Source organism: Macaca thibetana, chromosome 15, assembly GCF_024542745.1.
Source record: "Macaca thibetana thibetana isolate TM-01 chromosome 15, ASM2454274v1, whole genome shotgun sequence".
Classification (NCBI taxonomy): Eukaryota; Metazoa; Chordata; class Mammalia; order Primates; family Cercopithecidae; genus Macaca; species Macaca thibetana.
Window position 1 is genome coordinate 106,265,291 of NC_065592.1, and position 13,137 is coordinate 106,278,427.

The following is a 13,137-nucleotide window of genomic DNA, read 5'->3' on the forward strand; positions in this document are numbered from 1 at the left end:
ACAGCAGCACCACAACAGCACGGTGACAACGCAGTGGTGGAGGCCTCAGCAGCGCCTATTCCTTTCTTGATTTACTGCATTGCTTCCTCCCTCTTCTCCCCAGTAGTTATTAGTCAGAACTTCCCAGAATAAAGCCGGGGCTCTGATTTTACCTGGACAAACAGTGCCAGAGGTTTCCCCTGAAGGAAAGACTAAACCCGGCAGAGAGACGCAGGTGAGGGTGGGAGCGCCAGAGGGGAAGGGGCACAGGTGGAGCCGGGATCCAGATTACAGATGGATGCCCCTCCCAGGTAGCACCCAGGCCCAGCCCTTCCCCTCCCATGCATGGGAGTGGCAGGAGGTTGTGACAGTGGCCCTGACAACAGGTGGCCAACCGTCCTTTATGCCATTGACCATAGAGTGCTGCAGTCTCTGTCTTCCTTGTTTCTCCTCACCCTCTCTTGCCCCATACCTTTGGCTCTCCTCCCTTCCCTCTTCACCAGGCCCAGGTAAGTGGGATGAGCCCAGCCTCTGCAAAGCAAAGGCCTCGGGCTGCGGAGCCGCTGCACACCACAGGCATCTAGCTATAGGATGCCCAGGTTGCAGCTTGGGACCAGCCCTTGGAGGAAAAGGTCTAACTCGGTGCTCTTTACCTGCACACTGTAATGGGGTGACTGGTTTCTTTTCGTGGTGTTTTTCTTTCTGACGGAAGAGGTCCTGGATATCAGAAAGAACTTCTTTTTTTTTTCCCAGAGACAGAGTCTTGCTCTGTCACCCAGGCTGGAGTGCAGTGGCGCGATCTCAGCTCACTGCAAATCCACCTTCCAGGTTCAAGTGATTCTTATGCCTTAGCCTCCCAAGTAGCTGGGACTAGAGGTGTGTGCCATCACGCCTGGCTAATTTTTGTATTTTTTGTGGAGACAGGGTTTCACCATGTTGGCCAGGCTGGTCTCAAACTCCTGGCCTCAAGTGATCCGCCTGCCTTAGCCTCCAAAGTGCTGGGATTACAGGCATGAGCCATTGCTCCAGGCCAGAAAGAAGTTCTTGGTGGCATAAGACATCAAAATCAGCTGGCAGCCAGTTCCCCTGTCCTTGCCTTCTGTTTCACTGGTTGTTCAGGGAGTGAAGAGATGAAGCTTTAAGTGCAAGTATGATGCAGGTCACTCACTCACCTGGCATTTTGTGATGTTTTTTCCTTATTCATATTCCCTAAGTCTGATTCTCCTGTTTATATCCTTCACTGCTGTATAAACTTCTCCAGTGCAAGGGACCAGCTCTTACATTTCTTAATGTTGTTTCCTAGATAGATAGATGGATACCTATAGATATATATAATACAAATAATATATGATACATATTTGTATATATTGAATATGTATTTTTTAATATATGACATGCCCACTTGTATACTATTGCTTGAGCAAGAGAAATAGCTAGGAGTAAAACAACAGTGGTCCTGCGTGGCAGTCAGCTGCCTCTCCTGCTCACTGCCACGTGAATCATCACTAATGGGAATATCCCCTGAGCACTACTGAGAACCAGGGGGATATATAGGTCGATACTTTACCTGGATTACTGCACTTCACGTGGCTGAATGCCATCTCCTTAAGTCTCAGCTGAACTTTTACTTCCTCTGGCAAAGTAGTTCTGATTTTCCCCCACAAAACTAGAAAACATAAATCCACAGGAATCCCACTGTTGAATGAACTAGGGAAAGTGCGTAATTTTTAGTAGAGATGGGGTTTCGTCATGTTGGCCAGGCTGGTCTCAAACTCCTGACCTCAGGCGATCTGCCCACCTCAGCCTCCCAGAATGCTGAGATTACAGGTGTGAGCCACTGCGTCCGGCCTAGGAAACTTTCTGAACTGCAAAAAGACAAAAACACAATTACAACAGCTCTACCCTGTGTACGTGCTTTAGGAAATAATGCTATTTACCTTCATTTTCACATTTTCAACAATGAACAGGCACGATTTGCTAGTGAACAGGACCCCAATTTATTGTTTCCCTTATTACTATATTTCTCCATTGTTCTTATGATTCTACTTTAAGAAGATATTAATTTAATACTATGGAGTTGTAATTTATTATATTGGATACGTAAAAGGGGTAGAATCAGGTTGAACAAAGAATTTTCTTGGCATAATTAGTACCAATGTTTTGTTTATGAACTGCAGCAGTATCTCCTTTAGACCCAGGCAAGAGGGACCCTGCTCTGAACCTAGCACCCCAACACATTTTATACACCCCAATACCTATGTTGCTTTGTTACAGGCAAATGGTACTTTCGTCTCTCAGGACCCCATGCCCTATTCTGGCACAGCATGACCTAAAGCCCTAAACACCCACGCTTATGTGCAACGCTGCTCACCAAGAGATATCTCTTGATCTATGCTCCCAAAACACAAGGCATCTGCATCGAAGGTCATGAGAGTTTGTGGGTTGTATGCCATTGATGTCAAAGCAGATACTGTTCCAATTAGAGGAAGGATTCCAGAGGAGGAGGCACTTAGGGAAGAAACAAACATAATTGCCTGCCAAATCCTTACACATGGATAGCATGAAAGCAATTAGCTCTTGCCAAATTGAAATATTGGTATGCTGAGCATTCATGTTCTTGTCACATTCCAGTTCTGATTCCTGAGGTACTTAAATTACTTTGGTATTCACCACAGTTGCGTATAGGACCTGAGAAACATTTTGTAACACTGAATGATGCATGCTATTCTTACATTTGTATGTATGTAACACTAGCCCCGTCTCTACTAAAAATACAAAAATTAGCCGGGCATGGCAGCGCATGCCTGTAATCCCAGCTACTCAGGAGGCTGAGGCAGGAGAATTGCTTGAACCCCGGAGGCAGAGTTTGCAGTGAGCTGAGATCGCACCACTGTACTCCAGCCTGGGTGATAGAGTGAGACTCCGTCTTGGAAAATAAAATAAGTGAAGGCCAAAAAAAAAAAAATGCAATATGTATTTTATTTTTTTGCTCATCCCCAAATCACCAGCTTATCATCAGAGCATCTAGACACTTTCAACCATAATAACACTCAATTATCTTGACATTTTGCCTTTTTTTCTTTTCTAAGACAAGGTCTCGCTGTGTTGCCCAGGCTGGTCTCAAACTCTTGAGCCAAGTAATCCTTCTGCCTCAGCCTCCTGGGTAGCTGAGTTTATAGGTGCACACCATTGCACTAGCTCCATTTTTAACTTTAGGAGAAATAGAGCTTTAAACCAATTTTAAAAGTTTAATGTTCTGTAATCCCAGCACTTTGGGAAGCTGGGGTGGGCAGATCACCTGAGGTTATGAGTTTGAGACCAGCCTGGTCAACATGGTGAAACCCTGTCTCTACTAAAAAATTACAAAAATTAGCCAGGTGTGGTGGCCCACGCCTGTAATCCTGCTACTTGGGAGGATGAGGCAGGAGAATTGCTTGCACTCGAGAGGTGGAGGTTGCAGCAAGCCAAGATCATGCCACTGCACTCCAGGCTGGGCATCAGAGCGAGTCTCTGTCCCCTCCACACCCCCTGCCAAAAAAAAGTTTAATATTTTAGAAAGGTGCATTTGTCAAGCTAGGAAGATAGAGCATGTTTTCTCTGACAGTTTAATTCGATTTGCAACTTAAATACCTGGATGTAGCATATTTGGGCCTTCTTTTGCATTCTTAGTCTGGGCCCTGCAAGTGTTAGGGGAAGTCTGAACTACTCTAATGGTTTGATTTTATTTAAAAAATTTTTTGAAATGGAGTCTTACTCTGTCACCCAGAGTATAGTGCAGTGGTGTGATCTCAGCTCACTGCAACCTCTGCCTCCCAGGTTCAAGTGGTTCCCCTGCCTCAGCCTCCAGAGTAGCTGGGATTACAGGTGTGCACCACTACCCCTGGCTAATTTTTTTATTTTTAGTTTCACCATGTTGGCCAGGCTGGTCTTGAACTTCTGGCATGAAGTGATCCTCCCTCCTCAGCCTCCCAAAGTGCTGGGATTACAGGCGTGAGCCACCGTGCCTAGCCATAGTTTGATTTTAAACACCAATAACCTTGATATTTTTGAAAGCCTACTTGTTTATTACTTTTCTCTCTGGGACATTGCAGCTATTTTTTTTTTAAGAACAACTCAGCAAAATGAAATTCCTGTTTATTGTCGGACAACATTGTTTCACACATACATCAAACAGGCCTCCCCCCAAAAAAATAGCAACTTCATAGACAAAAAAAGGGAAAAAAAAGGTCAGGCGCAGTGGCTCACGCCTGTAACCCCAGCACATTGGGAGGCCGAGGCGGGCAGATCATGAGGGCAGGAGTTCGAGACCAGCCTGGCCAACATGGTGAAACCCCGTCTCTACTAAAAATACAAAAATTAGCTGGGCGTGATGGCATGCGCCTGTAATCCCAGCTACTCGGGAGGCTGAGGCAGGAGAATCACTTGAACCTGGGAGGTGGAGGTTACAGTGAGCCAAGATGGTGCCACTGCACTCCAGCCTGGGTGACACAGCAAGACTCCATCTTAAAAAAATAAAAATAAAAGGAAAGAAAAGAAACCTTTTATCTTTGGCCTTTTTGTTTTTGAGATGGAATCTCACTCTGTTGCCCAGGCTGGAGTGCAGTGGCACGATCTCAGCTCACTGCAACCTCCACCTCCTGAGTAGCTGGGATTACAGGCACCCACCACTACACCCAGTTAATTTTTTGTATTTTTAGTAAAGACCGGGTTTCGCCATGTTGGCCAGGATGGTCTCAAACTCCTGACCTTGTGACCTGCCCACCTCGGCGACCCCCAAAGAAAGGCCTGGGATTACAGGTGTGAGCCACTGCACCTGGCCTGTTTTTTGTTTTTTGTTTTTTTTTTCAAAACGGAGTTTCATTCTTGTTGCCCAGACTGCAGTGCAATGGCAGATCTTGGCTTACCACAACCTCTGCCTCCCGGGTTCAAGTTATTCTCCTGCCTCAGCCTCTCAAGTAGCTGGGATTACAGGCATGAGCCACCATGCCCGGCTAATTTTTTGTATTTTTAGTAGAGACGGGGTTTCTCCATGTTGGCCAGGCTGGTCTTGAACTCCCAACCTCAGGTGATCTGCCGCCTTGGCCTCCCAAAGTGCTGGGATTACAGGCGTGAGCCGCCACGCCAGCCGGCCTTTTTAACCATCTCATACAAACTACTTATAGTACAGCTAAGTACATACACAAAAAAGTTACTGGAATGGTGGGAATCAGATTGCTTTTCTGTTGTCGTTTTTGCTTTCTTTTACAAGTTGTTTTTTTTTCTCCTTTGAGATTATAATGAACGTGGTCACAGTCACACCACAAGTAAAGTCAGAAGTAGGACATAGAACGGTCTGAAGGCTGCTTTGGTCATCCGAGATCATTAAAAGTGGCTGACCCTAACAATATGTACAAAAATATAAAATGTAAATAAAAAACACAAACAAATTTCTTTTCTTAAAGTACTTTTAAGAAAAAAATCAGGGCCTTGGAAATTTTGGTTCTTTTTCCTCCCTTGTTGCAAATTCTTACGGTTTGGGTTGGGTGGTGGAGAGTGTGTGTCATCTGTGGGTGGCACTGCCCATGGCGGGCAGGCCTCAATACTACAAGGTGACCACCTTTAGATTCTGAGACAGGAAATGGAGGGTGAATAGGTCACGGTGGCCTTTTTTTTTTTTCAGTTTAACTTTTCCTTTTTTGCTGTCTAGTCATCCTTGTCGGTCTTCTGCTTGTTGGTATGGACATCATCATCCTCATCATCTTCAGCTGCCGGCTTGCCTGTAGCAGACTCAGCTTCCTCGTCTTCATCTCCATCCTCTTCCTCACCATCACCTTCTTTTTCCTCCTCCTCTTCCTCCCCACCTTCTTTCTTCCTCTTCCTCATCTACCTCATTGTCAGTCTCCTGCTATTTTCCTCATTAGCATTCCCGTTAGCAGGGCGTCTCTTCCATTTTCCGCCTCTTCCACAACTTCCTTCTTCTTTAAGTCCTTGGTGATGACTTCAGAGCTGGTGTCTAGGGCTGCATCTGACACGGTGGGGCACGTTGGTGATCTGATGCAGGGGATTAAAAAAAAAGCGAGAGCTGGGCACCGTTGCTCACGCCTGTAATCCCAGCACTTGGGGAGGCCAAGGCGGGTGGATCACGAGGTCAGCAAATCGAGACCATCCTGGCTAACACGATGAAACCCCGTCTCTACTAAAAATACAAAAAAAAAAAAAAAAAAAAAAAAAAAATAGCCGGGTGGTACAAAAAAATTAGGCAAGCGTCTGTAGTCCCAGCTACTCGGGAGGCTGAGGCAGGAGAATGGCGGGAACCCAGGAGGCGGAGCTTGCAGTGAGCTGAGATCGAGCCACTGCACTCCAGCCTGGGCGACAGAGTGAGACTCCTTCTCAAAAAACACACACACACACACACACACACAAAAACAAAACAAAACAAAAAACAAAAAGGAAGGAAGGAAGGAACGCAAGCACGCACAGTTCAGGGACTCTGGCGATAAAGCTGCCGGAATCCGTGGCGAGCAAGGAGCCCGAGGAGGAACAATGCAAAGATGGCTTTTGAGAACAGCCAGTCAGGATCTTGAAACTATTAAAGCCTAAAATCATTAGCACTGTTTTCTCCCTCTAAGACATATGTGGCTTTTCACTTTATTTTCAACTGAATGCTTTCACTGTTCTGGGTTTAGCAAGCTTTTGGTCTTAAAAATATCCAACAATGCAGGTAAGAGGCCAAATGACTTTATGCATGAAATATTGTTAAGATGAGGCATTTTCCCAGAGAAAGGTGACCAGATTTGAGGAAATTATTTAGTGAGTATCAACATTTCTCTGGATTTATATACAGTACAGATTTTACTTTCAGGCTTTCCTAGTAAAGTTTCTAACAGACCTGGAAAGGAGAAGGAAGAGTAACATCTGTTGCAAAACCCCAGTTACATGTAGGACAAATAAGAATCTGGGAGAGAGGTGACTTACTCAAATGACACACTGATTTGGGATATATTGGGGAGAACCATTAATTCTTGTCCATAAGGCTTGATTTAGAATTTTTTTTTATTTTAATGGAAGTTCTGTAGAAAGAAAGGAATACTTGGAAAAACTGAGCCACTTGTAAATACTTGGAAGATGAGAAAAGAGAGTGGTTTAAAATCTTCTTACCGTATTCCTATTCTCCTCCTCTTCCTCCTTCTCATCATCATCAGAATCACAATCAGTCAGTCAAAGTTGGCACTTTATTAGTGTTGAACAAGGTCAGTATGAAAACACAAAGTATAGGGAAGTTGTGACACCCAATGTGTACAATTTCTAAGTCACACCTCTCTGTTTCACATTTATATAGTTACTTCTCAGTTTCACTTGAATATGGTTATAGAACCATCAGGTTTGATTGCCTGTTGCATGGTAACAAACCAATGCACCAAAACAGTGGGGATTGCAGCAGAGAAAGAGTTGACTAATTGTAGGGCAGCTGAACAAGAAGACAAGATGAGAGGACTCTTCAAATCTGCCTCCCTGAGAGGTTGGGGGATGGGGATTTTAAGGGGTCTGGACAGATGATGGTCTAAAGTATGGGGATTGCTGATTGGTTGAGAAGTTTGGGGGTGAGGTCACGGGACCAGGAGATGCTGAATCGGTTTCTTGGTAGGGGTCTTCAGACCGGTTGGCATCAGCCATTCAGCTGGAATTCAGGATCTGAAAAACACCTTAAGCAATTCTTAGGTAAAAAGGTCTCGTGTCAGATTCTATCTATGGGAGCAGTGGGGGAGCAGGTGGTCAGTGTGCTGCGTGACCCTCGATTGGTTAGCAGCTGCAGGGAGATGAGTCAGAGCACACCAGTGCCTGGTTGATGCCTGACCACAATTCAGCCTAAAGCCTGGCTTGTAATTCTCATTAACCCTGCGAGGGTGGTTTTTTCCTTGGGCTTTTGCCCCATTCTAAGCAACACTTCTATGGATATTTTTGACTACATGTTTTTTGTAGTGCACGCTGGAAAATATTCTGTGTGCTCAGATTATTTTTTTCCAAGACTGTTTCTCATTTATTGAGTGCTTACTCCATGGTAGTTAGGCACTGGCCTGGGCACTGGAAAACAAAGGAATATAACATGGCCCCATCTTTCTCAGCATAAAACTTATCAGACTGTGTCCATTGTGTTTATTTAAGAATATATTTACAATACTAGTGGTTCTGTTTATAGCTATCCATCTTACCTCACCCCCTTCCCCCAAATAAAAAATAAGCAATGTTCAATTTTAAGACACTATCAAGGCCAGGCACAGTGGCTTCCACCTGTAATTCCAGCACTTTGGGAGGCCAAGGTGGGCGGATCACCGGAGGTCAGGAGTTCGAGACAAGCTTGGCCAACATGGTGAAACCCCATCTCTACTAAAAATACAAAAATTAGCTGGACGTGGTGGCAGGCTCCTGTAATCCCAGCTAGTCAGGAGACTGAGACAGGAGAATCACTTGAACCCAGGAGACAGAGGTTGCAGGGAGCTGAGATCACGCCATTGCACTCCAGCCTGGGCGACAGAGCAAGACTCCGTCTCAAAAAAAAAAAAAAAAAAAAAAAAAGGCCAGGCATGGTGGCTCATGCTTGTAATCCCAGCACTTTGGGAGGCCCAGGAGGGTGGATCACAAAGTCAGGAGATCGAGACCATCCTGGCTAACACAGTGAAACCCCGTCTCTACTAAAAATACAAAAAAATTAGCCAGGCGTGGTAGCGGGTGCCTGTAGTTCCAGCTACTCAGGAGGCTGAGGCAGGAGAATGGTGTGAACCGGGGAGGCGGAGCTTGCAGTGAGCCGAGATGGCGCCACTGCACTCCAGCCTGGGCGACAGAGCAAGACTCCGTCTCAAAAAAAAAAAAAAAAAAAAAAAAGACACTATCAAGCTACAGAAATCAAGGCAGTGTGATATTGGAGAAGACTTAGACATATAGAATGGAACCCACACATAGATCCTCACAAATATGGCCAATTGATTGTTTTAAATTGTGGTAAAATACATGTAACATAAATTTACCATCATAACCATTTTTAAGTATACAGTTCAGTATGGTTTAATACATTCATATTGTTGTACAACTACTTTCCAGAACTTTTTTGTCCTGCAAAACAAACTCTATTTCCGTTAAACAACAACTGCCCTTTTCTCCTTTCCCCAACTCCTGGCAACCCCCATTCTACTTTCTCTTTCTATAAGCTTGACTATTTTAGGTGCCTCATATAAGTAATCATATAGTATTTGTGACTGGCTTATTTTACTTAATGTAATGTCCTCAAGGTTCATCCATATTGTAGCATTTGTCAGAATTTCTTTCCTTTTTAACACTGAATAATATTCTCTCGTATATGTGTACTACATCTTGTATATCCATTCATTCATGGATGGACACTTGGATTCCTTCTACCTTTTGGCTATTGTGAATAATGCTGCTATGAACATGGGTATACAAATATCTGTTCAATTCCCTGTTTTCAATTCTTTTGGGTATTGTTATACTGTGAAATATATATTTGGTCTTTGTTCCAATTTCCTGGCATACAACTCCTAAGATCCTTGGAATCTCCAAAGTGATGTCTTTTTGTACGCTAATGAGTTGACAGATGGCTGATAGCTTCAAGATGGGGGCTGGTCACCAGAAATGATTAGAAGGTTGGGACTTTTGGCCCTAGCCCCATCCTTTAGACAGGAAAAAGGGGCTCAAGGTTAAGTTGATCACTAGTGGCCAATGGTTTGATCAATTATGCCTACCCAACAAAGCTTCTATAAAAAACTGCAAATGACAGGGTGTGGGAAGTTTCTGAATAGTTGAACTTGTGAAAGTTCCTGGAGGGTGGCATGCCTGGGAGGCTATAAAAGCTCCACATCCGTTTTCATCTTTTACCCTAGGCATCTTTTCATCAGCATCCTTTGTAATAGTCTTTATAAGAAACTGGGAAATGTAAGTTAAGAGTTAAGTGTCTTCCTGAGTTCTGTGAGCCACTCTAGCAAATTAATCAGACCAGAGGTGGGGATCCCCCATTTCTAGCCAGTCAGTCAGAAGTGCAGGTAAAGCAACCTGGGGCTTGAACTTGGCATAGGAAGTGAGGGGCAGTCTTGGGGAGAACCCCACACACTTCTGGTGTCTGAAGTACTCTGTGTTGGGAGAGTACGGTAGGATAAATCAAGTTTGGTTATTATTAGTAGTATATATTATTTAGTATATATTATTATTAATATATACCCAGAAGTAGAATTGCTGGATCATAGTGTAATTCTCTCTTTAATTTTTTGAGGAGCCACCATACTCTTTACCTTAGTGGCTACACCATGTTACATTCTCATGACAACAGTGCTCAAGAGTTTCAGTTTCTCCATATTCTTGCCGGTGTTACCAAAAAGGGGTCCTGACCCAGACCCCAAGAGAGGGTTCTTGGACACAAGTCCATAGAGTAAAGTGAAAGCAGGTTTATTAAGAAAGTAAAGGAAAAGGCCAGGCGCGGTGGCTCATGCCTGTCATCCCAGCACTTTGGGAGGCTGAGGCGGGTGGATCACAAGGTCAGGAGTTGGAGACCAGCCTGGCCGATATGGTGAAACCCCATCTCTAATAAAAATACAAAAATTAGCTGAGCATAGTGGTGTGTGCCTATAGTCCCAGCTGCTCGGGAGGCTGAGGCAGGAGAGTTGCTTGAACCCAGGAGGCAGAGGTTGTAGTGAGCCAAGATCACACCACTGCACTCCAGCACTCCAGCCTGGGTGACAGAGCAGGACTCAGTCTCAAAAAAAAAAAAAAAAAACAGTGGCTACTCCATAGGCAGAGCAGTGGCATGGGCTGCTTGACTTAGAGTTATTTCTTGATGATATGCTAAACAAGGGGTGGATTATTCATGAGTTTTCTGGGAAAGGGGTGGGCAATCCCCAGAACTGAGGGTTCCTCCCCTTTTTAGACCATATAGGGCAACTTCCTGACATTGCCATGGCGTTTGTAAAAGGTCATGGTGCTAGTGGGAGTATCTCTTAGCATGCTAATGCATTATAATTAGTGTATAATGAGCAGCGAGGACCACCAGAGGTCACTGTCATCACCATCTTGGTTTTGGTGGGTTTTGTCTGGCTTCTTTACTGCAACCTGTTTTATCAGCAAGGTCTTTGTGACCTGTATCTTGTACCGACCTCCTATTTCATCCTGTGACTTAGAATGCCTAGCCTCCTGGGAATGCAGCCCAGCAGGTCTCAGCCTTATTTTCTCCAGCTCCTATTCAAGATGGAGTTGCTCTGGTGCAAACGCTCATTATTTTCTGTTTTTCGTTTTGTTTTACAGTAGTCATTCTGATGGGTAAGAGGTGATGGCCAATTGATTTTTGGCAAAGGTGCAAAAGTAATTCAAAGGAGAAAGGACAGTCTTTCCAAAACCAGTGTTGGAATAATTAGTCATCCGGCAAAAAACTGAACCTTGACCTAAATTTCACCTTATACACAGACTAACTAAAAATTGATTATACATGTAAATGTGAAAATTCAAAGCATATCTAAAAAAGAAAACAGAAGAAAATATTCATGAACTGAAGTTAGACAAAAAGTTCTTAGATATGATGTCGAAAGCCTAATCCACTAAAAACATGACAAATTGGATTTCATAAAAGTTAAAACCCCTGCTCTGCAAAATACACTGTGAAGAGAATAAAAATACACACCACAGAGTTGGAGAAAATGTTGAGAAATCACTTATCTGACAGACTGGTATTCAGAGAATATAAAGACCTCTCAAAACTCAACAGAAGGAAAATAGAGTTTAAGTAAAAAATGGGTAAAAGACTTGAGCAGATACTTCATCAAAGAAGTTATATCAATGGAAAATAAGCACAAGAAAATATTTTCAACATCATTAGCCATCAGGAAGTGCAAATTAAAACCATAGTGAGGCTGGGGGCAGTGGCTCATGCGTGTAATGCCAGCATTTTGGGAAGCCAAGGAGGATTGCTTGAGCTCAGGAGTTCCAGACCAGCCTGGTCAACATAGTGAGACCCTGTCTCTACTAAAAATAAAAAATAGCTGGGAATGGTGGCACACCCCTGTAGTCCCAGCTACTTGGGAGGCTGAAGTGAGAGGATTACTTGAGCCCTGGAGATGGAAGTTACAGTGGGCTACGATAGCGCCACTGCACCCCTGCCTGGGCGACAGAATGAGACCTTGCCTCCATAAAAACAAAACAAAAAAACCATAGTGATACACCACACCATTAGCTAAAATAAAAAAACTGACCTGACCAAGTGATGTCAAGAATGTGGAGTAACTGGAACTTGCACACATTGCTGGTGGGAATGCAGAATGATGCAGTCACTCTGGAAGAACGCTTGTCAGCCTTTTATAAAGTTAAACATATGCTTACTATATGACCCACCAGTCCCACTCCTAGTTATTTACCTTAGCAAATGAAAAGTTATGGCCGGGTGCGGTGGCTCACACCTGTAATCCCAGCACTGGGAGGCTGAGGCGGGCAGATCACAAGGTCAGCAGATTGAGACCATCCTGGCTAACATGGTGAAACCCTGTCTCTACTAAAAATACAAAAAAATTAGCCGGGCGTGGTGATGGGTACCTGTAGTCCCAGCTACTCGGAAGACTGAGGCTGGAGAATGGCGTGAACCCGGGAGGCGGAGCTTGCAGTGAGGAGAGATCGCGCCACTGCACTCCAGCCTGGGCAATAGAGCTAGACTCTGTCTCAAAAACGAACAAACAAGCAAGCAAGCAAACAAACAAAGAAAAGTTATGGTCACATGAAAACTTGTATAGCAGTGTTTCATAAAGCTTTGTTTGTAATACCCCCAAACTGGAAACAACTGAAAACTTCTCCCGCTGGTAAATAGGTTAGTAATCTTTGGTACATCCATACGGTGAATGGAACACTACCGCGCAAAAAAAGGGACCCAGCAAGTTGGTTGGGTCTCAAAGGTAACATTCTGAGTGAAAGAAGCCCGTCTCAAAGGTTTACATATTGTATTATTTCATTTATATGACAACCTCAAAAAGATGCAACTATAAATATTAGAGAACAAATTGGTGGTTGCTAGGAGTTAGTGGGAGAATGTGGCCTTAAGGGAGCGGCACGAGGGAGTTTCTTAGGGTGATAGAGCTCTTTTGTATCTGCATTGAAGCAGTGGCTATATGAATCTGTATTTTTTTAAACTTCTGGAAA

The 13,137-nt window shown here is 44.0% G+C and overlaps 1 pseudogene; it reads right to left on the reverse strand.

The window, feature by feature from the left end:
- Positions 1–5,642: 5,642 nt before the first annotated feature.
- Positions 5,643–6,564, reverse strand: LOC126937338 (prothymosin alpha-like; annotated as a pseudogene).
- Positions 6,565–13,137: the final 6,573 nt, after the last annotated feature.